Raw genomic sequence first — 24,292 nt, 5'->3', positions numbered from 1 at the left:
GTAAATGATAATTTTGCCTATTGAAGAATTTTAATGAATGACAAAAAGTTCAAATTATTTTTGTAAAAATCTTCATCAAACCGTCAATCATATAAAATGTATAAAGAAAGAACAAAATATTGAAAAATAATGTTGAGTTTAAACAAAATATAACTTTTTAAATTTCAACAATGAAAAATGAAATTCAAGGTTTTTTTTTTTTTTTTTCAAAATGCTAAACCTATGGCGGTTTGTTAATCTAACCTAATTTGAGAATCTAAAACAAAGAAAAGTCACACGAAAACAAAGAATCTTAAACAAAAAAAATCTAAACCTAAAAAAAAAACTGGTAATACATGACATCTTTTTTCCACAAAAAAAAAAAAGTATTTGTAATTCTTACATCCTACAAATAAAGCTAATGAATTCTAACCTAAGTAAAGAATGGTAATACATGACAATATTTATTAAGAATTTGTGATGTAGTCAAATAAGGTAAGTTTAATAATTAAGACTAATTTTTTTAAAATGTTAAATGAAAAACTTACCTTTAATCAGAAGCAAATTTGCCTCTGTAATCATAGATATTATCAAGATTTCACAAAGAAAATCCATCTCAATAAATAATTGTCTATCAAAAAATATGATAATTTATTTTTCTAAATTTCAAGAACATACTGAAATCACAAAAAAAAAATTTTAAATTAGCAATTTTCTATCAAAAATATGTGATAATTTATTAGTGTAAATATCAAAAACATTCTAAAAGTTTAGAAAACTTACCTCAAATCACAAGTAAATTTATTTCTTCAATCGCAGTTACTATCAAGATTTAACAAAAATAAAAAAAAACTTCTCAACTAGAAATTGTCAATCAAGAATATATGATAATTGTTTATTTTGAACTTCAAGAAGATTCTAAAATTTAAAAAAAAAATTACCTCAAATCACAAGCAAATTTATCCCCTTAATCGTAGATACTATCAAAATTTCAACTAATAAGAAAATTTTATATCTAAACTTGTTTTACACTAAAATTGTCTCTTAGTTAACATTTTTCTATCAAGAATACATATCAATTTATTGTTCTAAACTTCGAGAACATAATAAAATGAAAAAAAAAAATCTCAATTAACTATTATCTATCAACAATATATGATAATTTAATATTATAAATATCAAAAACATACTTAAATTTAGAGAACTTATATTAAATCATAAGTAAATTTATCTCTTTAATGTTAAATAACAATTGATAAGACAGAAAATTAAAGAGACTTAAATTGCAGAACAAAGTAAGATAGAAAAAAATTAGCTTGACAATTCTACTTGAAAGTATCTGATACTATGAAGTTTTTGACAATAAATGAACAAACAAAACTAATGGAGTAGAAGAAACAAAGATTCAAATTTATCCAGAAAAGTGTTGGTTCGAAATCGAGAGGGCATCATGCGAAAGTTATTAGTTGTAAACTATCGTAGTAATAATTCAGAGGATAAAGAAAAACATACTAAAAAACATATTACTGATGTAATTTGGTCAAGTGACCTACATATTGAAAACTAATATCAAAAAACATTAAAAACTATTGGGAGAAAATCTTTCCCTAAACGAGACTCTTTAAACGACTACGTTGTGGATGCTACTATGTTATGGTATGAGAAGGGGGGTCTTCTATTTATAGATGTCCTAAATCTTTCCTCCAAGAAAGAGGTTTGCCAAATATGGAAAAGTTTTATATTTTCCTTTTAGAAAAAGTAAAAGTAATTATGGTAACTTTTATTTTCCTTCTAAGAAAAAATAAAACTTAAATATAGTTAGAAAATCAGGGCAAAAATCCTAAAAAAATCTCCCCTTTTTGGCTTGATTTTCTTCACTTGATCCGTCTTCTCTTCATATCACGTGCATGAACTTCGTTCTTGATATAATCTTCATAACTACTGTTTGCCATGGTTAAAAATAAGGTTTAAAATATCATGATTAAAAATTGATTTAAAAGTAATATTCTATTTTTATTTTTAAAGATGCAGCAGCAGGAGTGTTGAAAATATGGTTGAAACTTGTTCTCAACATGTAGTTCGACAAAAATTTTCATTGTCATCCAATTGCGTACAGCTTGATTTTGAAACCTCTTTGAACCTATTTAATCTCGTCTCACCACACCATTGGACCATTGAACCGTAAGCTTTGATACCACTTGTTGGGTTTGAAATCGAGAGGGCGTCATGTGGAAGCTATTAGTTGTAAACTATCGTTGTGATAATTCAGACGACAAAGAAAAACATACTAAGAAATATATTATTGATGTAATTTGGTCAAGTGACCTACATATTGAAAACTAATATCAAAAAATATTAAAAACTATTGGGAAAAAATATCCCCTTAAACGAGACTCTTTAAACGAATACATTGTGGATGCTACTATGTTATGGTATGAGAAGGGGGTCTTCTATTTATAGATGTCCAAAACCTTTCCTCCAAAAACGAGGTTTACCAAATATGAAAAAGTTTTATATTTTCCTTTTAGAAAAAATAAAAGTCATTATGGTAACTTTTATTTTCCTTCTAAGAAAAATAAAACTTAAATATAGTAAGAAAATCAGGACAAAAATCCTAACAGAAAGGAGAAGCAGTAGGTTGTCTTCCTACAAATTTTAAGTCTTTTACGATATTATTTAGTTGTATGTTTAAGCATCGTGTCACGACTCTAAAGTTGAGATCATGATGGCACTACCTCGACCTAACCTTAGTAGGTAAATCAAATTTCACAATTAAAGAAAAGATTGATAATAAGAAAATGAACCCATAAATGTGAGACTTCTAGAACGAAGTCAAGCCATAACATGTAAATAATAGGAATTCAAATGAAATATATAAAATACCTAAGATATAAGCGTCACAAGTGTAAAAAACATCTAATACAACTCAAAAATCTAGAAAGACATAAGTCTGTCTCCGAAAGGTAAATAAAGATAACTAAGATAAGACGAGGTCCAAAATCTATCTCAAACTCTAAAGCTCACCAGTAGCTCAAAATGTCAACTCTAATAGCACGAACTCAGCTACCGCAAGTCCTACTCGAACTAGGATTTGCAACAAAAAGATACAATAGGGGTAAGTATGGTCCACTTGTACTTATAGGTATCATAGACCGACTAAGCAAAGCAGAAAACAAAAACAAATAAAAGATAATATGAGCATATAACTTGAAAACATAAAGTTCTCAAATGATTGATCATATTGTCTTTACTAATTGTTTTACAAAATATAATAAGTCAAAAGGGACATCTAAACATGCAATATATATAAGAAAACTAAGTACACAACAACAAACATACGAAAGGAATACATATGGTGCAATGTAATGCAATGAAATGGTGCAATGATGCTAGAACATTCATATACACCTTTCAAGCCTCAATGCTTCAGGATAGGGATCCGTGGGGAGTTCACTTCCTATATATTTTATCATAGTCTCAATATCATGTCTTAGTTAACCCCACTGACACATTTCTCGGTATAAACATCTTGTAAAGTGTCTTATTTTCTATCAAAAATCAGTATCACTAAATCAATCCTACCGACACATCCCTCGATATAGGAATCTTATAAAATATCTTATTTTTGTCAAAAATTAGTATTTTTCAGTATTACCAATTACATGAATATATATAATGAAATAAGGATGTAATGCTCACAACTAATTAGTATAAAGATAATGATAATTTTGATATAGTAATAAATGAGCTTAGATTCAACTCATGATGCCAATAATTCATATTATCAACCCTCATTCGGCACCACTAGAATAATTTGTCAAGTAAGACCTAAATAATATCATTTCTAAGGCAATAAATACTCATATAAGGCCGATAATAATAGTCAAGCGCCCACTCGGTTAAAATAATAAATAAAGCCCATAATATCATATAAAGCCTTTACTCAGGCATCACAAAAATTATATGATCCAAAGACAACAACAATATACATAGAAGACCTATATGGGCAAACGATAAAATAATAATACTAAAATATAGCTCTCAAAACTAAACTCCCTAACCCACAGCATGCTTTACATGTTTGTTAACTACCCAAACCAATCTAAAAAGTTCTATACATAACCTATCTCAAAGTACCAAAATTCAAGCCTAGAACATTCAACGAAAATATTTTTCCTCTTAAATGGTCTCATCATGTAATGACCCTCTAGGTCATTTTCTCAATTTTGCATATTTTATTCATTTTGTGCCTTCCCACAGTGGCTACATGTCATTTATGACTTTCAAAATGAATGATTTAGTTTTCAGGTAGTTTGTTTAGGTTTTAAGTTCATTCCTTTCTTTTGGAGCTTTTGAAGTTAGAAAATTAGTCTTGGACCAAAACTCCTAGTAAACGGCCTAGAATGAGAATTTTGATAAAGCTGTAAGCTTTGAAATGTTGAGTTAAGACTAGGAGGACCCTTGGTTTTGGTCCTAAGACTTTCAGACTCATTTTGGACTATAGGGTAGATTTGGAGAAAATAAAACTATAGGTGTGGATCCCATATTTTGTCAAAACAACTTTTGTTAGAAATTTTAATGGTTTTGTTAAGTCCAGAATACTGACTTTGGTATGGTAGCACAGTTATTTTGCATGCACTGGGTTTCAAATAAATCTCGAGCACCCGATTGGAGTACATTTGGACTTCATGAAACTTATAATGTCTAGTATCTGGTACAACTGCTAAAGCAGTAATGAGCCGCTTAGTGGTGGTCAGTTTTGTGAGCTTGTGCCGCTTAGCAGCCTCGGATACCAAAATGAGGGTCGCTTTAGTGATCCCTAATACTTAAGAAGACAGTAATTTATCAATTAGGGTGCCTCTTTATTGGTCCCTCACCTCCCCTTACTCATCACTTTAACGGTAGCCTCTTTAACGTTAGATGCTTTAGTGGCTAAGTAGCCACTTAAGGATCCACTGCTGAGTATTTAATCCCTCTTCTCCTCAAGATTTTTATCCATTTTCTTAATTTTTTTCCTCCATTATAGACCTAGTAACTCAAAAAACTTGTGATGAAATGATCAATTGGAAGTTGGGTTCGAGTAGGTACCACTCTAGTAAACCCTTTTTCCATCATTATTCTATAAGTTTCACCTTAATTCTCTGTAAAATTCTTGATTTAATTCTTGTTTTTCCTTAGTTCTTGGGGCTGATTTTAGCACTAATTGAGACCTCATCAGTGCTCAATTTTTGGGAATAAGCTCTTGTTAGAACTCTTAGGGGTTACACCACACAGTGAGGGACTATGTCCCTCAAAGTCAGTCACAAGCGATAAAATAGTAAAGCAACTATGAGGTACTGGAAAGACAAAGGCAGTGCAAAAAGGTAAGAACACATGATTTTTATGTGGAAACCCAAGAAGGGAAAAACCACTGATTTCCCTCATAAGTACCAAATAGTCCACTATAACTAACCTCTTGATTACAAACTCGACTGTGAACCTAACTTTAGGTTCCTTTCGCTTGTAACGGCTCTATTAAAAACTCATCTTGGTAACTCTACTAAGGACCCTTTCCAATTATTAATTCTAATCAGCAACAAGCTTAGGCAACTCTACTTAAGCACTCTCTACTCAAAGAAAAAAATACTACTCTTATAGCTTGAGTAGTTTAGTTAGAAATCAAAGCTCACTCAAGAACAATTTTCAATTTAAGCACTCATAAAACTACAAACTTGAGTAGTATTGAAATGGGGTTTTGCTTCCTCTCTTTTCACTCTTTCAAATTTGGAAAAAACAATTGTTGAAGAGGAGTCACTTTTCCTTTATAGCTAGGTGATGATTAGGGATGGAATATCATTAGACCAGTTATCCAAGTCGATACAATATGGCACCTGCAAGTTTGTTACACAAAAGGACAAAACTGTGCAGATACCATAAGCCAACTGTACAGTACTTTGCACATCCAGGGACCTAGTCCCTTTCAGTTTAGTTTCTCATTATCAAAACTACATATAGCAATTTTCCCTCTTTTTGATGATGACAAACCAAACCATAAAATTTTGAACACCAGTGCACATTCATCACATTTAATCAGTGTGATTACCACCTGAAGATGAATGTTCCCCTTATCAGCATGCTTCCTCTATCATGAAACATAGATACCTGGTCCCTTGTTGTCATTTTCCATCAAAAACTTCCCTTTATCATCATACACCTTTAATTTATGCATTTGTATTTCATCCCCCCTGTCATCATGCACTATTCAGTACATTACATATTTCTCCCTGTCATTATGCTACCAGTGCTACCAAGTCCTTACATATGAAGTCAATATTCCCCCATTTGATATCATTGAAAAGAATTTACAGTAAACCAAGAGTAAAGATAAGTGCAATCTAATTAACTCATGGCTACTGGGCTACACTAATAAGAAGAACTGTTTAAAATAAACGGAACAAATGAAGATCACAAGTAGAATTCATTCATTCATAAACAGAGAGTAGCACCTGTACTCAGACCAAAATAATACAACAAATAACTATTTTCAAAAGCCTATACAAGGAGTAAGTTATGAAGCTGACACAGGATTGGTTAGAGGACTGGGACAACTAGACTTAGGTTGAGGGAGGTTTGAGGGTAAGGTACTTAAGCAATATTTCCATTCTTGAGTTTCCAGCATTGTGAGCATCTAACAATTATTTAGTGAGATCCTTCACCTCAGCATTTAGTTTTTAAACTTTACAAATTGGTTCAACCACTCTTTCCTGGTGTTTTACATTTTCAATTGCAAGTTTGTCAGAGGAACCTGGTCCTTCAAATGGCAACTTCTAAATCTGGGACTTCAGATGTACTATCTCAGCATCTTTGGCATCTAACATAATCCTTCACTCCTCCATTTCCTTTCCCAAACTTTCGTAAATAGATAAAAACCTAGATACTTGAGATACAGAACCATCTTTGACTTTAATTCATTCATTCTCTACAAGGGTTATTAAGATGATCATTTGTTTGGTTGTTCCAGATGTTTCTTTAGTTCCACTCACACTAATATTTTCAAAGACCCTCTTCTGCAACTAGTCATAGGGCATTCCATATCTCTCATGTTTCTTAAGAATTACTTTTTTCATGTGGTCAATCATAAGAGCAAGCAGATTGTTCAATTTAAAATTACTTAGGCATTCTATCAAGAACATATCAGCCCCAGATGTAATGGTAGTTTTCCCTGATCTCAATAATAAGACTTTGTTGATGAATTCAAATACCAGCTAGAACTCAAATTTCAGGAACTTTTTCACAGCTGCTCTAGATATTCCTTCTATCTTAGAGGCATTGATTATAAACTCAGTTGTGGGCTATTGCTTTACAACAGTACTAACTCTAATAGCTAGTACATCGAAGATTTTTCCCAGTGTTTATTCATCCAAATAGATAGAATTTCCTTGCACCTGTGCAGACAAGCTTAGCCCATCTTCTGGAATTCCATAGTTTAGTAAAATTCTCTAAACTAATTCCTAAACACCATGGTGTTTGATTCTTCAAACAAGTGTAACCAACCTTGATACCTGACATATTCGACCAATTCAATAATTTCAGGTTTCTCATAAATTTTGGGATCAAACATTCTTCCTAATGGTACCTTTTGTGTTCTCGGGTTCCCAATTCTTCTTTCTCTGGACATGTAATCCTTTTCTTCATTTCTTTTCTTTTTTTTGGGTCACTAGTTGTTTTTCCTTTATCATTAGTTGTTCTTTTCATGGGATGTGGTTCCTTAAAGTCTTTTCTTTTCTTAATAGTATATGTTTCTGCCTCATTCCAGAGGAACTACTAAACTTTGAAATGTAGGACCTAGTCCTCTCAATTATAAGATTATCCTTTCTTCCCTTTTTGATAGAAACAATACCCCTAGAATTCAATTTCTCTTCTATATCAATATCCACAACTTCAGTATTTCTATTTTCCCTTTTTCTATTTTTCCTAAGTTTCTTCACAGTCCATCTTAGAGGTATTTTGTCCTCAATCTCTAAATTCTCCTTATTTGGAGGTAACACCATATTTTTTCTCCCATTCACTTCATCAATATCACAAACCTCCTATTCTACTCCATCAACTAAGTTTTTTATGTTGTCATAAGCTAGCAGTAGTAGATTCTCAGTTACCCAGTTCTTATTGGAGGAAAGATCAACTCTTTTAACAGGAATTTCTTTATCAAACAACTGATCAAAAATGTTTCTTGAGTCTAAGTATGTAGGAGAATCTGGTGTTTGTTGTGTTTTAGGGAATTTAGCTTTTTTAGATTTTCAGATAACACAGAAAATTGAGGGGGTTTTGGTGAATGAGTTTCCTATTCTACTGATGACCTAGATCATTGATTTGAATTGTCCGTCATAACTTCCTGAGCATGAACTTATAAGGTTAAGTATGGCTCAGTGGAGTCTAACTCGACTATGGGTTTTTGATTTTTTACAGAGTTTGAGAAGATAATAACATCATCCATTTAATTTAAGAAAGAGTGATGAACTACTTTAGTTAAGGGATTAGTGATCATTTAGGAAAATGAAAAGGATTATTTGAGGCACATTTGACAAGAAAGACTAATTTAGCACTTTTAACAATGACCAATTTCTTTAAAAGAAGTGTCTTTTGAACTGACATGTATGAATCTAATAAGTGCGACTCTTCGTCTTATGAATCTAGAGGTACACGTTACATAAGGTTTGACTAACATACACCTTGGCCATGGCTTACCAGAAATAACCTGTGCACACTGATCTGAAGACGCCCGTGAATGAGGAGACTAGTTCACCTGAAATAGTGATCATCCAGATACTATCGACTGTCCAACTAAGTGAATTTATCCTAAAAATGGGAAAAGTACAACAAGATCAAAAGAAGATGGGACTACAAGCTCCAACTAAAACCACCATGCCAATAAGCAAAGCAGTAGAGATGGAGCTTAAGGCAGCGATGGCGGCAAAAAAACTCACATTTTCCAGTGGTAGAGCGGAAGGACGACATACAATGGCAGCTACAGTAAAAGGGAATCATAATGTACAAAAAGGTATGTAACTTAACTTCTACTCCCCTGAAATTAGTGATGGGATTAAAGTTGTAAAACTAAATCTAAATGAAGTCATTGCTCAATATCATAAATGGGAGTGCTTTGATTGGATATTTGATTGGGGGTAATCCATATTTCAAGGAGATACTAAATTTTTTTATGGTGTATGGACCGAGGTGGAAACTCCAAAAGTATTTCTGCATAATGATGATTATTTCATTTTTTGATTGTCATCTATTAAAGAGAAACTGCTAGTGATTGAACAAGGGTCGTATACATTCCACAATAGGCCACTACTTCTTACAAATTGGGTGCTTGATTACCAGATGTCAAATGAGTCAATGTGAGTTGTGCCCTTGTGGGTGCAATTTCCATGCTTACCAATGCCATTCTGGACAATAGAAAATTTAAGTCGTATTGAGAGTTTTTTGGGTAAGCTGATTTATACTGATAAAATCACAGCCCACTGTGAAAGAATATCTTATGCTAGGATGATGGTTGAAATGGATATTACACAACTATTATCAAATAAACTTAATATCATGAAGCCGAATGGAGAGGTGCTAAAACAGGAAGTGACCTACGAGTGGATGCCTAAGTTCTACCAAAAATATTGTAAGTTTGGGCATTATGTTATTGACTGCCCAAAGGATACAACAACCTTCCAAAACCCTACCAAAGCTGTACAAAGAAAAAAGAAGAAGGAGATGTGGAAATGCAAGGAAAAACCCGTAGATGAGATAATAATTAAACCTACAAAGACTGGTGTGGTGGATTAAGGAAAAAGGGTACAACTAGAGGTTGCAAAATAGAAACCAGTATTGGATCCTGATATCTTAGCAGCTAGAGTAAATGCTCCACTTAGAATCCAATCAGGCACTCAACAGGATATAGGATAACAGTAACAATAGAGTAATAGGAAGGATTTGAAAGGAATACCCATAAGGCTAAACCTTCTAATGATCATAACACCCTGGAACATTTGATGGCTTAATAAGCCCTATAAGCAGAGGGAGATGAATACCTTCTTGCTTAAGAATAAAGTAGAGATTATTGTTATGTTAGAAACAAGGGCAAAAAGCACAAAAGCACAGAAGATTCAACAGAACTTTGGGAAGGAATCAACATTTGCTACTAATTATGAGCATGCTTCAAATGGGAGAATATGGTTAGGGTGGAAAAATGAACATATCAAGACTACCATTTTAGTCTCAACCTCCCAAATTATTCACTATAAATTTAAAAATGGTAACTCAATTTTTGATAGCCTAATCACTTTTGTTTATGGGTTACACAGAGTAGCGGATAGAATGGAAGTACGGAATTAATTAGAAGTATTGAACCTATAGATGGACTACTTGGATGATATTGGGGGACTTCAACAGTATGCTAACTACTGAGGATAAAATACATGAGCTTCCAGTTCATCAGAATGAAATCCAAGATTTTTAACAATGTCTAGATGATCTCATATTGGGGCGTATCACTAAAAGAGGCTTTGAATACTCTTGGTGTAATAAGAGAGGTGCTGAGGAGAGAATTTACAGCAATATTGATCACTTTTTAGGAATCTTGAATGGATAACTAAATATAATCATATTGAAGCTGATTTTATGTTACCCAGCTGCTCAGACCACTCCCTAATAAGGTTAAATACTAGCATCTATACTGACAACTCCAGAAGTCCTTTCAGACTCCTGATAGTATTATTACAACATCAAACTTTTCAAAAAGCTGTACAGGAAGCATGGAGTCAAGAAATACAAGGTGTGCTATGTACGTGGTGTGGAAAAGCTGTAGATATTATAACAGAAAGTGAAAGATTTAAATAGGGAATTCTCTTCACTAGAGCTTACAGTACAAAACATGAGGAACAAAGTACAACAAATTCAGAATAAACTTAATAAAGACTTCTTTAATCCTGTGCTTATTGCTGAAGAAAAGAAAGCTCTGATTTAACTGGAAAAATAGGAAGCCATAAGTGAAGGGGTGATCAGGAAAAGGTCAAGAGCTATGTTGATTAATTTGTGAGATTCCAACAAAAAGTTTTTTCATGCACACTTGAAAGCTCGACAAGCTAGGAACAAGGTGTCTAGTATATACACATAACAAGGAGTTAAGCTGACTTATCCTAAGATGATACAATAAGAATTTGTCTATTATTTAGAATCTAAAAGTGTGTGCAGCAGTTAATCTTCCTTGTATTGACATCACAATTGCAAGAAATGGCCCCTGTCTTACTATACACCAATAACAACTTATGCAGGAGGTTACTAAGGAGGATGTAGTCCAAGCTTTGAAGACCCTACCAAATGATAAGTCACCAGGATTCCTTGCTGAATTTTTCAAAGAATACTAGACTACTGTGGGTGATGAGGTTAGTAAGTCAGTGATATAATTCTCTGAAAATGGTAAATTACTAAAAGATATCAACAATGCCACTATGACTTTGATCCTAAAGGTTAGTAAACCAAACCATTGTGAAAGATTTTAGACCTATTGTCCGCTGTACCACCTTGTATAAACTAATTGCCAAGATCTTGACAAGAAATCTAAAAATGGTGGTTGGCTACTTGGTGGGACCTTCCCAATCTGCTTTTATTAAAGGAAGAAATATTTTAGATAATCTTATTCTAGATCAGAAATTAGGAAACGGTATACCAGAAAAGAGATGTCCCTTAGATATATGGTCAAGGTTGATATAAAGAAAGCTTATACTCTGTAGAGTGGCCATTTTTTAAGATGGTACTCTTAGAGTTTGGACTTCCTAGTAAATTTGTTAATGTGGTAATAGAATATGTATGCACTGTCAATTACTCCTTTCTAATTAATGGGGGCTTGGTCCCTAGTTTTCAAGAACAAAGAGGTTTAAGTCAAGGGGATCCAATGCCCCCCTAACCTTTTTATATTAACAATAGAGTACCTGAACAAATCTCTCAAAAAACTTTAGATTATTCTAGACTTCAATTATCATCCCAAATATGAGAAGTTAAATCTAGTGCATGTGTGCTTTCCTAATGATTTAATTATGTGTTGTATAGAATATAAACAATCTCTTAAGTTGATAATTCAATGCTTTGAACATTTCACCTCAGTTTCTGGTCTGAAAGCAAATATGAAAAAGAGTTATTTGTACATTAAAGGCATTCAGCCTAATGTGGGAGAGGAAATACTTATTGAATTTCAATTCTTACTAGGGAAGATGCCTTTCAAATACTTAGGTATTCCATTATCTGCTAGTAAATTAACAATCTGCCAATCCCTATCACTGGTGGAAAAAATTACAACTAGAGTGAAATGTTGGACTGCTAGATACCTATCTTATAGTGGTAGAGTTCAACTAATAAAAAGTGTTTTGTTTGAAATACAAACCTACTAGGCACAGATCTTCTTATTGCCAAAAAAAATTGGTATCAATGGTCACTAACATCTGTAGGAAATTTTTGTGGCATGGTTCTAATGAAAAATCTAACAAGGCATTGGTGGCATGGAACACTTTGTGTCAACCAAAATCTGCTGGTGGCTTAAATACCCTGGACTTTGGTAGATGGAATAGAGCAGCTATTGTTAGACTACTCTGGGCAATCTTTCCCAAGAAGGACAAGCTGTGGGTAGACGGATACGTAGCTATTATATAAAGAATAAGGATATTATGGCTATGAAGACTCCAACACAAGCTAGTTGGGTCAACAAAAAGGTGTTTGCATCTAGAGAATGGACTCATACTCAGATACTCAATGGTAATAAGTACAATATTAAATCATCTTATATTGCAATTATACCTCAATATCCAAAGGTAGAATAGAAAAGGTTGGTACAGCTGAAGGGTCTTGTTCCTAGACATCAGTTTATATTATGGTTGGTACTGCATAATAGACTCACCACTATGGACAAACTACTCAAATGGGGCATCCAGGTTCCTACAAACTGTGTACTTTATGAAACACAGGCTATGAAAACACATGATCACCTTTTCTTTAGGTGTACGTTTACTCAACTAATCTGGAAAGCCTTACTCATATAGATGGGGTTCAATAGATAGATTGGAAGTTGGAGAATGGAAACTCAATGGTTATCAAAGAGAGTGAAGAATCAGAGCCCCCAAAATGCAATCTTAGGAATCTTATTTGTTACAGCTATCTATGCAATTTGGATTGAAAGAAATAACAGGAGATTCAACTCAAAGAAGCAACCAGGGAATGATATCATCAGACAATGTGTGATGTTAGTGCATATGATAGGACAAATAAAATGTAAATGGGCAAAATGTCTCATTAGTTTAAATTGTTTTCCCGTTGTCTAGTCTTACTATTAATAGGCTAGGAAGATATTTAGATGATAGATTGAGAATCACTAGCTGAGTCCAAATGCTAGTTGTACATAATTCGCACTTGTTGAATAAAAAGAAATTATTTGACCAAAATAAAAGATACATGGATTTTCAAATAGTATTTTGTGATTACTTAGGCATCTTGTATGTACTAGCCTAAGAGATAGGACCAGGTCCCTCCCAGTTTGAATGACTTTTATACTTGTGTAGCTTCGTTTATTCTCTTTTTAAGTTGTCCCCATGGGTATATACCTATAACAATAGAGAGCTGAATTAAATTAATAATGCACCTACATTAATATGGATACCTATCTTCTGATCATTGCCAAGTTTTGAGTAGTGATATTGACTCAGATGCTGGTTTAGGGCATTTTGATCAAGCTTAATTTCAATTTGTCCTAGATTTTTACTTCCCTCATACTTCTTTAGGTTTCCTTTAAGATGAGTTTCTTTAGGACCAGGTCCCTTGAAATTATCTCATTCACAATAAAACACCTCTAGCTTGAAGTGTCTTGAGAGATAGAACACAGTTAGTCTTTTTATAATTTAGCTTTAAAGCCTTTCAATTAACGCTCTATTCCTGATTGTCCTTCCCATGCCTGGAATTATTATCACAAGTTAGATTTGGAAAACCACTTAAGTTTGAGTTCCCAATAGGAGGATAATAGTGTGATCAAATTCTTCTTAGCCCATCTAGGCAGCGATTGGTTTCTCTTTACCTTTTTTGAAACTTAAAGCCCTTAGGATGTTCATTCTCCTATTGAATGTATTCAGTATTCTTTAATTTAGCCTTAAGCCAGGATTGACATTTGTCTTTTAGATGTCCATTTCATCCACAGTCAATACACATGAGTTTGTGCCTTTTACTTCAAATATAATGAGTAGCCTTTATTTTAAACTCAACAAAATTGGAGTTATATTTGATAGCCCAAGCCTCTACCATCCTTTCCATCTTTACTAATCAGATTAGAGAGGATTTATGAGAAAGTAGTCCATTTAAAAGATTTCCTTAACACTTCTTTCAAACTGACTAGGTCCCTCTCTAATGCTCTATTCCTGTGGAGTGCTGACATAAGCTTTTTTGGAGAATCCTTTAACCTTTTTTAAGATCAATTTGAAACTGTGAAGCATCTTTCTTTCCTTTGTCAATCAAATCACCCACCTTCTCCAATTGGTTCAAACAACTTAGATTTTCAAATTTCAATTTAATAACCATTTTTTCAGCTTTAAATATCTTGAGGGTTAAGGCAATCAATTTCAGTTCTTGAACTTTAGCTTTCTCCTCTAGAACATTTTTCAATGGTTAATTCGCACACAGAGTCTATTAATACAATAGCAAGCTTCTTTTTCTTCTTAACAAAATAGTTATCTAGATTTTCTTTGATATCAAAGGGTGTTACCACCTTTTTCTTTTCGCCTTTTATGTTTACCAAGAAAGTAAACAAGGAATCATAGATAACTGGACTGTCTTTCACTGCTAGAATAGATCCACCTCTAGTCTTCTCATTTTTATCTAGACTACTAGAAGAGTATCCCCATACTACAAGAGTTTGCTTTTCAGTATACTCAACTGCCACTTTTCTCCTTGAATTTTTAGGATTTTGATTACTCTTTTGTATTTGGCAATTTTTCACGAATGCTTCAGAGCAACCATCTTTGGGATAACCTTGAATCTTAACATTTCTTTTGCTAAAATGGCCACTCTTTTTTATAGCTCTAATATTTTTTGTTGCCAAAAGTGCAACATTGGTGTCTTGTTCACCTGGGTTGGACTCTAAAGCCTTCAAGGTTAGGATTCTTTCCCTTTTTGCTTCTTTTATTTCCATCCATAGTTCAGTTAAAGTGATTATTTTGTGCAGAACACTCTAGTTGTGAGCCTTTTAGAGTGAACCTCACTCTGATACCAATAGTTAGAACCCTTAGGGGTGGTCCCTCAAAGTCAGTCATAAGCGATAGAATGATAAAGAAACTATGAGGTGCTAGAAAAACAAAGGCAATAAGGGAAGATAACTTTACCAAGGACTATCTATATTGTGAACCTAACTCTAGGTTCCTTTTGTTTGTAACAACTTTATTACAAGATCATCTTGGTAACTTTACCAAGGACTATCTATATTGATTAACTCTAATTAGCAACAAGCCTAGGCAACTCTACCTAAGCACTCTCTACTTAAAGCAAAAAACACTACTCTTATAGCTTAAGTAGTTCAGATAGAAATCAAAGCTCACTCAAGAACAATATTTAATTTAAGCACTAATTATGCTATGAACATGAGCAGTGTTGAAATGGGGTTTTGCTGCCTCTCTTTTCACTCTTTAGAATTTGTAAAAATCGATTGTTGAAGAGACATCTCTTTTATTTTATAGCTAGGTGATTATTTATAATGGAATATCATTGGACCAACTATCCAACTCAATACAAAATAGCACCTGCAAGTTTGTTACACAAGAGGATAAAACTGTATAGATACCGTGTGCTAGCTGTACAGTACTTTGCATATCCAAGGACCTGGTCCCTTGCAGTTTAGTTGCTCATCATCAAAACTAGATATAGAATCTCCTTGTCCTTTGAGAGACCTCATGAAGGATTTAATATTAGGATTCTATTAGGCTCCATGTGCCTATTTCTGGACCGATTTTAGCTTCGAAGTTTATACTACAATATGGGTATCATTTTACTCGTATTGATTTCTAGATGATGTTTTTGATAGTACGGCATCATTTCGTGATTGCCAAGAAAGGAAGAGAAATTTGTGAATGATTCAAGACTGAGGTTCAGCATCAGGTAGGCTTCGGTCTACTTATCTTTATAAGATTATGTATTTTATATTCCACATTCTTGGTAGGGATTATAGGTTATTTTACACCTAGATATATCATGACTTAACCTAATTAGGAGATTTGGAATAGAAATAAACTCAAACCTTAGCATCCAATACCTGTTAAGGTTGTTGGATCATATTATGCTTGATTATAGAGTTTATTAACCATAGATTTGCATAAGGTGTCCCTTTGTAAAGGACTTACCATCCCTTTGTAAAGGACTTACCATATTACTTAGTATTTTGGGTGACATTTTCCAATTAAACCTGTCTAGTAGATTTATGCCCTAGCCCAAGTTTCCAAGTTTATGGCATTAATATATTGTTGAGCTACATACTATTGGTCCCAAGGTCATGGTTGTATAGTAGTAGGATGCTAGGTGTTGCATTCAAACGCATACGCAAGTGTACGTGGTCGTACAAGTAATAAAGTGGCTCTTGTGAGCCATATGTCAAATCCACAGGGACTTGTTGATTAACTATTCACCAAATTAGACAAATTCTAATTGTTTAATCAAGCGACAAATTCCAAAAATAAATTTATAAATTAACTAAACTAATAATAATAATAATAATAATAATAATAAATAATAATAATAATAATAATAACTAGGCATAATACATAAACAGAACCTTTAACTTGACACCAAATTATAACTATGACCTTTAACTTTATCAATGCACAACTAGGCCCTTTAACTATACAAAAGCTTAACAAAAAAATACTTTAATCCTACCTATAAAAATATGTGTATACACTCAAAACCACACGCGTTAGTGTTAGAATTGGAGTATTTTTTTGTTCAGTCTTTTGTATAGTTAAAGGGCCTATTTGTGCACTGACAAAGTTAAAGGTAATACTTATAATGTGTATTTTTATTAGGTGGTAGCATCTGAGTGGATAACTACTCCACATAGCAGCGATTGAGTTTCGTGCATGTAAGTTGCAGAATTAAAGTATTTTTTTATTTATCTTTTATATAGTTAAAAGGTCTACTTGTGCACTGGCAATGTTAAAGGTCATAGTTAGAATTTGGTGTCAAGTTAAAAGTCCTATTTATATATTATGCCAAAAAACTAATGAACAATTGACCAAGATGTAGGGCATATTTTTATGCAATCAAAGAATGAATCGGTCTAGGATTATGGTTTCACTAACAATCATGTTTAGTATCAGTTTCATCGACTTATTCGATTGTCTAGTTTTTGACTTATGGGATTGATTTTATGATTCAGGAGAGGTCCTCCTCTAATCGTCTATTCAAACTACTCTCACAACTATATCGTTGAGCAGGAATGTGAGAAGCTAATTCAAATGCATTTATTTATCTTTTCATTTTTGTAACCAAGTAAGGTGATCTAGGTATATTCTTATCCTAGCAACAAATCAATTCCTTATTTTTCTAAAGAAGAGACCTTACTCTCTATATTCTTCATTCTATCTAGTTGATTCTTCTTCTGAGTTCACAATAAGAATATAAATTTATTTTAATGGTAGATAAGCATTAAAATAGTAAGTACAAGAATAAAATAACAACTGTAATGATGTTAAAATAAATAAAATCAAGAAGCACTAAACCATCATTTAATTAGCTATCATAATCCTAGAATGAGAAGTTTAACTCTACATAAATATAGAACAATTAAAACAACTCATTCAAAAGGAAAACATAAAAATAAATAATAAAGAATACGAAAGATGAAACCAATTTTTTCTGACCTCCATGGCAGCTTTTAGCTCTCTCTGGGTCAAAAGTTATGTAAAACTGATTTTGTGGAATATTTATAGGTGTAGGAAAAAGCCTCAAATAAAATAATTGATTCAAAAATGGACTAGGAAGAATTAATTACAGAACAAGGCTCCTCAATGTCATGGAGCAATCGTGCATGCTCATTGTTATGGTCGCTAATCTTCAATTCACTTAAGGGATCACTATTGATTATTATAATAAATTTATTCCATTAAGTTTCCTGCTTGATTTCCTTCTATAATATTCTATCGTTAATTTATTTTGACTCTAAATCTTTTTATTTTTGCACTGATTTAATCCTCCACATAAAATATAATATTAGGAACAATTCATAAAATCAGTGCTCAAAAAGGATAAATAAAAATAGTAAATATGAGAAAAATATTGACTAAAGCATATAATTTTAGCCTAACATCACTACCCCACACTTAAAATCTTGCTCATCCTCGAGTAAACAATATAGCTCATCGCAACAAGTCAAGCTAGGAACGCCACCGCATTGGTTGATATAAGCAATTAAACCATATTGCAATTCAAAACGTCAAATACACTTCCCAATCATTATGCAAGAAATACCAAAAAATACCTCTAACCTCTTAACCTCAAAGACATATTCTAACTCATCAAATTTAAGCTGGCTCATCTACTTATGTCAAAGAAAGCTAACAACATCACTTATTTATCATGAAATAAGTGCCCTCACACAAAAATAATCCATACGCATTGAATATAATTTAAGGACTTGACAAGAAAGAACAACTCTCACGCTTATAAAAAAAATTCGTGTGTATGCACAAAGAACCATAAGCTTCCCTTTATGTACATCTTCACTAATTAAGCATGCTCAAATAGAATTAAATAGGACTTTTAACTGGTTGTAATATTGGCTAGGAGACGGGTAGAAAAACTATATAATAGTGACTTATATTTTCCTAAGCACTTCACACTTTTTAACCTTCATCGCCCATTATTTTCTCCTCTTCATATTCATCCCTCTCTTTAACTATTATTTTCATAGTATTCTCATCTTATCAAGAATGGCTTTAATATTTTTTTCCAAGCATTTTTTTCCTCATGTCACATTATTTCAAAGAGGGACTTTTCATCACTTTGCAGCTATCATTGGTTACCTACTTAACACTCCACCATTTTTTTTCTCTGAACTTTTTTCTTTTTATCATAGTTATGATACAGTTCTCAAGTAAGTAGGGTGCAAAAACTAGAGACTCAACAAAAGGGCTAAGACAAAAATATGACTACCAACAAAAGGCTATATGCTCAAAGGGATAACTAGTGGTCTAATATCTGTAAAGGCTAAAATTCAACAAAATATATCAAAGAACTTTTTGAGTATATTTTATAAAATTTAGTTATATGAGTTATAGAACTTCTTACATAATTTTCAGATAATATATGTTACTCCATCTATTCTAATTGCACGGCTAAAATTTTAAGAGTCAACCAAATTTTCTTATACATTTTAAGTGAAAGTAGTAAGAGGGGGATGTATTACTCATTTTCAAATAAACAATCGATTTTCTTAGATGGAAAGACGACTACTGATGCAGTAATGTAAAGTTCAGGAAATAAAATGCTGGATGGTAAATAACACCAGATATTTTATGTTGGTTGGTACTTCTAGTAGGTCTTACTCCAGTCTCCTTAGGTGGCAAGGAATTCTAATAGTTCTTTGTGAATAAAATCAAAGTACAAGGATTGTGTCAAGCTTTTTGGCTATGACTCACAATCTTTTTCTTGCTTTCTCACTTTGATATAATGTCTCACTAGCTAAGTGTTTCTCTTATCTATTTTTGAATACATAGTAAACCTCAAGAGAATACAATGCTTCAATAAAGTAGAGTAAGGAAATAGAGATGGTTAAGATAAAAGTATATATCTTCCTTTGTCTTCCAATTCATATGTAGTAGTGATTGGGACTACTATTAATCATTGGAACATAGTCATAGAAGGAAACCAAAAAGATTTTCTTCTTAAGGAAAGGAATAATGGATATTCAATTTCCAAGAAAAGTTAAAACTAGAAGAAAAAATCTAACTTAGTAAAAGCTATAATAAGAAGAGCGGGAATTCCATGAATCAAGTTCCTTAATAAATGCAACAATCTTCCTTCATTTTTGAAATATCTTTTGAGATACTTCTTCCTTTTTGAGAATTAACATAGAATACTTTTGAATATACTTTTTCCTAAATTACTGCAATAATATTAAGAACCAAATCATTCATCAAACTTAATATTATCAATCTCCCCCTTTTGATGGATGAAAAAAATCAGGTAATCAAATAAATTTTCTATTAGACTCTCCCTGAGTCGTGGCATTGGCTCCTTCTGAATGAGTGATTCCTTAGTGAACTTGCCCTGCATAGTTAGAAAAATATATAACAACCAAGGGACTACTATAAAGAAGGCAAAATAAAATTACTCATGAGTTTATGCCCATATACAACCCAAAAAGAAAACAAAAAAATTATCCATTAAGAGATTAGTTAGCAGTAGGAAGATGGCGCTGAAAAAAATAAGCTAGAGTTTGGGAAGTGGTGTCTTTCTGATTTGTAAACTGAGTGACAATGGTGGTGGAGAGCGTATCATTGGCGGCCTGAATATTAGCTGCAAGTTTAGTTTCTTCCTTGATGACCTGATCCAACATGACTCATAGGCAAGCCACATCAATTCTAGTCTCTTTGCCTGAATCCTTAATTTTGCCAAGCGGAAAGTGAGTAGCCAGCAAGAGATCCTTTAGGTTGTGAAGTTTGGAATCAATTTCCAATAGGCATATTTCAACATTCACAGAATCAGTACCAGAAGGAAGAAGCGAAGGAGAGGAATGCGGCTTAGGGGAGAAAAGAGTCCTAATAGAAAAGATTTAAGATTTTTAAAACCAAGCATCATCAACTAATATGTAACCCATACTCACAAAAGAAGATGCATTATAATATTGTTTAACAAAAATAGAAGGAACAACACTTAGAAATACATCACAGGCTTTCAAATTATGAGTAATGATATGCTCGTAAGAAAGACTATATGGGTCAAGGAAAGCTTCAATCATATAATTGAGAATAAAGGGGGAAAGATTAATTTTGCGCTAAGTAGCAATGCAAAAAGTGAGCAAGGTATCTCATTGAGATGGAGTAGAGAGATACCCAAACCAAGAAAGCAAGGTGGTGGCCATGATGTGAGAAATTAAAAAAATTTAAAAAGAAAAGTGTTTAGGACCGGACCGAGAACAGAAGAAAGAGAATCACAATTATCCAAAGCAATAGCCGACTTAGCTTCTTCAAAAGAGACATCAAAGTCAGATGGCCAAGGGTATTTTTGAAAAAGTAGTAAAATTAGAGCAATTAATTTCAAAGATAGCGTCAAACATAGAAAAATTAAGAAATATTCATTTCCAATGACAAGGATTTCAAATTCACCAAATCTGATAAAATGCAAATCTGCATAAAACAGATGAACAAGAGGCTCATATGCACAATTAGGAGTGTAGACAAAGTTGTTTCCTCAACCTTGGAATTCCAAGAGAGATTTTATAGGACAACATTGAAATTCTAAATGTTCTAAATCAACTATCCTACCATGAACAAGAGATAATCCTTTCATAGAGTGAAAAAGAGTTTCATTCATGGGTCTCTAAATATCAGTTTTAATGTTTAGAGAACTGTCAAAGTCGAATTTTACTTTCTTTTTAGAGCACTCAGAGTCATCGGGACAAATTTGATGATTAACAAAGTAAGAAGAATCAGACAAGGCTTGAGGGATATTTTGATTCGAGAAGTCGGAGTCAAGAGAGACTGAGGAGGATATTTTCCCTTTTCTTTTGATGGGAGAACTTTTCCTATTTCCTTGAGAAGAGAACTTAGAACCTTTAGCCATTTTATTTTGAGAGAAAGAAAAAGAAGACAGAGAATAGAAGAAAGAGCAAATATATAGAGGGATACAGTATGTGAAACAAAGTAAGAGATGAGTGAAAGGTTGCCTTGAAAAATTGAGAGATGTCATAAGTGCCTTACACAGAACCTAGTGTCAGGCGGTGGGAAAGGAAAAAAAATCAAGAGACATATAAATTAGTCAAATCGTTATTAATGAAGAGGTAATTTTACACACAAGAACTTTAGCTGATATGGAAAAATATTTTTCAGAAAGGTTTTGCAACAATGCCAAGAGATTTTCTAAGAGAACAAAATATCTCTTTCAATAAAGGTTTAATAAAAATGTCAGCTAATTGAAAATTAGTACTAACAAAGGACCATTTAATATCTCCTTTTAAAACATGATCTCTAATAAAATTATGTGTAACGTTGATATATTTTACTCTAGAATGATGCATAGGATTCCTAGATAAGAATATAGCACTAGAATTATAATGGATTATTTTCACAAATTCGCAGAATGAATCATAATCATTAAGTTAATGAGACATCCAATGAATATGAACACAACATAATTCAATTGCAATATATTAAGATTCAATAGTAGATAGAGAAACACAATTTTGTTTCTTGTTATTCCATAAGATGAGATTTTCCCATAAATTGACAAGTACCACTGGTGTTTTTCCCATCCACTTTGTCACCTACATTTGAGAAGACTTTTAGATCAAGGTCATTAGACTTAGGATATCTAATCCACAAGAACTTAAGCTAATAACATATTTGATAATACACTTTTACAACAGCCAGATGAGATTTCTTAGGAGTTTACTGAAACCTGGTATATTTGAAGACACTAAATAGAATGTCTGGTCGACTATCAGTAAGATACAAGAGTGAAACAATGATAACTCGATAGTTGGTTTCGTCGGCATTCTTACCATCATTACTTGATTCAAGAACACATTTAGAGCACATAGAAGTACTAGATAGTTTAGTCTTTTCCATCCTATTTTTTTGAAATCTTTGAATGAGTTCTTTGGTGTACTTACCTTGTGAGATGAAAGTGTCTTTGGCTGACTGATGGATTTGTAATCCAAAAGAATGTGAACTCTCCCTTCATGCTCATTTCAAATTCACTTTAGATTAAATCAGATTCTTTTTGCATAAATCAGTATTAGAACTTTCAAAGATAATATCATCAATATAAATTTGAATGATCAAGTTTCCAGAAGAGTTGTATCAATTTTCCCCTTGAAAAATTATGATCAATTAGAAGAGTTCTTAGTCTATCATTCCAAACTCAAGGACCTTATTTGAAACCAAGGAGAGCATTTAAGAGTTTAAACATATGATATGAAAATTTGGAATTTTCAAAATCTTAGGGTTGTTTTACAAAAACATGTTCATCAATAAATCTATTTAGAAAGACATTTTTCACGTTCTTTGAAATAATTTGAAGCCTTTATAAGAAGAGTAAGCAAGTAAATTTTGTATGGATTTTAACCTTGCAACAGGAGCAAAAGTTTCATCGGAATATACTCCTTCTTCTTGTGAGTAGCCTTGAGCGACTAGACGAGCTTTATTTTGTACAACTTTACTTTATTCATCCAATTTATTTTTGAAAATCCATTTGATTCCAATGATTGAAATATTCTCTAATTTTGGAATAAGAGCTCACATATTATTTTTGTCAAATTATTTAAGTTATGCTTTCATTGATTTGACCTAGCTGTCATCTTCTAAAGCCTCACTGACTTTCTTTGGTTCAAATTGAGATAAAAAGGCTATATTTTTATTATTTTTACTAGAGACCCTCATTCCCTCTCTTGGATCACCAATGATGAATTTCTTTGGATAATCTGGTTTGCTTTTCTATTTATGTAGAACTATTTCAAGTACAAATTATTCATTCAATGCAGCAGCTAGCTAATCAGCCCCAATATCAATTGACTTTGAGGTAGAGTCAATTTCAATGGAAGAGGATTTATTTTTTACATATTCAATATCATCATTTATAGAACTAACATTCTTTACAACATGGTTAGTATCATTGAAAACAACATGCACAGATTCTTTGATGCAAAGGGTCCATTTATTGAAATTCTATAATATCTACCAAAATTGAAGTATCCCATAAAAATACCTTCATCAGTTTGTGGATAAAACTTACCAATATTGTCCTTGCCATTGTTATGAACAAAATATTTGGATCCAAATGCAAGAAAGTATCCAATGTTGTGTACTTTTTGTCTCAAAGCTCACAAGGAGTTTTCTTTAGAATTGATCTAATGAGACTGCTAAGAACCTTGGGGGTTGCACCACACAATGAGGGACCAGGTCCCTCAAAGTTACTCAATAGTGATAGAACAATAAAGCAACCATGAGGTGCTGGAAAATCAAGGCAGTACAGGAAAGTAACAACACATAAAATTTTATATGGAAATCTAGGAAGGGAAAAACCACAACTTTCCTTCACAAGTACC

Source organism: Capsicum annuum, chromosome 9, assembly GCF_002878395.1.
Source record: "Capsicum annuum cultivar UCD-10X-F1 chromosome 9, UCD10Xv1.1, whole genome shotgun sequence".
NCBI classification, from domain to species: Eukaryota; Viridiplantae; Streptophyta; class Magnoliopsida; order Solanales; family Solanaceae; genus Capsicum; species Capsicum annuum.
This window is presented reverse-complemented; position numbering follows the sequence as displayed.